The following is a 3,377-nucleotide window of genomic DNA, read 5'->3' as shown; positions in this document are numbered from 1 at the left end:
GTGGGTCGGAGAGAGTCGAAGTTAGATTGGTGGGTGGGTGGGAGAGAAAACAGAGAGTGTGGATGGGTCACTTGGAGTGAATGTAGCATAGTCGGGGTGTAGAGAGCAGTGGGAGAATGGGTGGGTCGGAGAGAGTTGAAGTTAGATTGGTGGGTGGGTGGGAGAGAAAACGGAGAGTGTGGATGGGTCACTTGGAGTGAATGTAGCATAGTCATGGGGTGGGGTGGGGGGACAGTTGAGGTAAAACGGGTGGGTCAGAGTGAGTTGAGGGAAAATGGATGGATTTGAGAGAGAGTAGAGAACTTGATACCTTTGGGTGAATGTAGCAAAGTCAGCCTAGAGAGAGCTGAGGGAAGAGAGAACTTCAGTTAGCATAGATGGATTGGGAGAGTTGAGGGTACAGAAAACTTCAGATAGCATAGATGGGTTGGAGGGAGTTGAGGGAAGAGAAAACTTCAGGTAGCATGAGTTGGATAGAGTTGAGTGAGGAGAAAACTTCATTTAACATGGATTTGAGAAAGTTGAGGAGAGAGAAAACTTCACTTAACATAGAAGGGTTGGAGAGAGTTAAGTGAAAAGAAAACTTCAATTAGCATAGATGGACTGGGGAGAGTTGAGTGAAGAGAAAACTTCTGTTAGCATGAGTTGGAGAGAGTTGAGTGAAGAGAAAACTTCTGTTAGCATGAGTTGGAGGGAGGTGATGGAAGAGAAAACATTAGTTAGAATGAGTTGGAGAGAGTTGAGGAAAGAGAAAACTTCAGTTAGCTTGTGTTTGAGAGACTTGAGGGAAGAGAAAACTTCAGTTAGCATGGGTTGAGAGAGTTGAGGGAAGAGAAAACTTCAGTTAGCTTGTGTTGGAGAGAGTTGAGGGAAGAGAAAACTTTTATTAGCATGGGTTGGGAGAGTTGAGGGAAGAGAAAACTTCAGTTGGCTTGTGTTGAAGAGACTGAGGGAAGAGAAAACTTCAGTTAGCATGTGTTGAAGAGACTGAGGGAAGAGAAAACTTCAGTTAGCTTGTGTTGAAGAGACTTGAGTAAAGAGAATACTTCAGTTACCATGGATTGGGAGAGTTGAGGGAGGAGAAAACTTCAGTTAGCTTGTGTTTGAGAGAGTTGAGGGAAGAGAAAACTTTAATTAGCATGGGTTGGGAGAGTTGAGGGAAGAGAAAACGTCAGTTAGCTTGTGTTGGAGAGACGTGAGGGAAGAGAAAACGTCAGTTAGCATGGGTCAAGAGACTTGAGGGAAGAGAAAACTTCAGTTAGCATGTGTTGAAGAGACTGAGGGAAGAGAAAACTTCAGTTAGCTTGTGTTGAAGAGACTTGAGTAAAGAGAATACTTCAGTTACCATGGATTGGGAGAGTTGAGGGAAGAGAAAACTTCAGTTACCTTGTGTTTGAGAGAGTTGAGGGAAGAGAAAACTTTAATTAGCATGGGTTGGGAGAGTTGAGGGAAGAGAAAACTTCAGTTGGTTTGTGTTGAAGAGACTGAGGGAAGAGAAAACTTTAATTAGCATGGGTCAGGAGAGTTGAGGGAAGAGAAAACTTCAGTTAGCATGTGTTGAAGAGACTGAGGGAAGAGAAAACTTCAGTTAGCTTGTGTTGAAGAGACTTGAGTAAAGAGAATACTTCAGTTACCATGGATTGGGAGAGTTGAGGGAAGAGAAAACTTCAGTTAGCTTGTGTTTGAGAGAGTTGAGGGAAGAGAAAACTTTAATTAGCATGGGTTGGGAGAGTTGAGGGAAGAGAAAACTTCAGTTGGTTTGTGTTGAAGAGACTGAGGGAAGAGAAAACTTTAATTAGCATGGGTCAGGAGAGTTGAGGGAAGAGAGAGTTGAGAGTTGAGGGAGAGTTGAGGGAAGAGAAAACTTCAGGGACATGTTGGGTTTGACATTACAGCTAGTCTTTTGTGCAGATTGTCTGTGTGTTGGGTTTGACATGTTGGGTTTGATATTACAGCTAATCTCTTGTGCAGATTGTCTGTGTTTTGGTGTATTTATTGTCATATGATGTCATATACATGAGTGAGGGAGTCAGGTTAGTTTTGCATTCCACTGAGCAATATTCTGGCAGTGTGCAAATAATCAAGCCTGGACCAGACAATCCAGTGATCAACAATTGATATACACGTGTGAACCAAGTCAGCAAGTCTGACCACCCGAGTCCCCTCTTTCAAAAAGCAAGGGTTGCTTAAGACTGATACTAACACAGGTAGTGTTGTCATAAATAAGATGATGTCATTTGGACTGATGTCATGACAGTGATATCATTTGTACTGTGACCAGTGAAAATCCCGCTTAGAATTGGTCTTCAGTAACCCAGGCTTGTCGTAACAGGCCACTAATTGGTAGTCAGGCTTGCCGACTTTGTTGATACAAGTCAATGAATCCCAACTGCATAGATTGATGCTCCTGCTGTTGATCAATGGATAGTATGGTCCATACTCCGTCATTTACAGACTACCACCATATAGCTGGAATGTTACTGAGTGCGTCACTAAACCTCAAGCCAACTAACCAACGTTTCCCATAGTGATGATTTTAGATATACCAGGCTTACAGCCTTAGCCTTTATTAATAAATTGGGTGAGGATATTTGAGCAAACCCCACAGTTTTATACTGAGGATAGTGGTATGTATGTAAGTATATTCTAATTTAAGCTTAGGGCATGGGTATTTCTGTCATGGTTTCTGCTGGGATATTTGTGCAAGCATTTTTAACTAGGTTTAGAGGGTGTGTGTTTGTGCAAGCATTTTTAATTAGGTTTAGAGAGTGTGTGTTCATGCAAGTATTGTAAATTAGGTTTAGAGGGTGTGTGTTTGTGCAAGCATTTTTAATTAGGTTTAGAGGGTGTGTGCTTTTGCAAGCACTTTTAATTAGGTTTAGATGGTGAATTTTTGTGCAAGCACTTTTAGTTAGGTATACAGGGCGAGTATTTTGTGCTGGCACATTCAATTAGCTTTAGAGGGTGTGTGTTTGTTTGGTGAAAGCATTCACACCATTGACCTGGGCTTGATTCCCCACATTTCTTGTGTGCCTTGCCATCATAATGGTGGAATATTGCTAAAAGTGGCATAAAACCTTGCATATTTTTCACAGTTCATCAATTTTTTATCATCTCAAATGTAAAGACTAAATGTGAAATGTCTGTGACGTGTCCATATTAAATTGTCTTAGCCATTACACCCATGACAGAATTGTAAGTATATTTATAGACGTGCCCAGGAAGCCGTTTCACAAAACTTTTGTAAGCCTAAGATCTCATAAATTTTCTCATAGCATTTATACCTGGTAAACTGTAACATAGGAGGTGCAAATGCTAGAGAAAAGTTACAAGATCTTAGGTTTATGAGAGTTTTTGGAAATGGAGCCCAGGACAGT

Source organism: Haliotis asinina, chromosome 9, assembly GCF_037392515.1.
Source record: "Haliotis asinina isolate JCU_RB_2024 chromosome 9, JCU_Hal_asi_v2, whole genome shotgun sequence".
NCBI classification, from domain to species: domain Eukaryota; kingdom Metazoa; phylum Mollusca; class Gastropoda; order Lepetellida; family Haliotidae; genus Haliotis; species Haliotis asinina.
The sequence above is the reverse complement of the archived record's forward strand: the minus strand, read 5'-3'. Positions refer to the sequence as shown.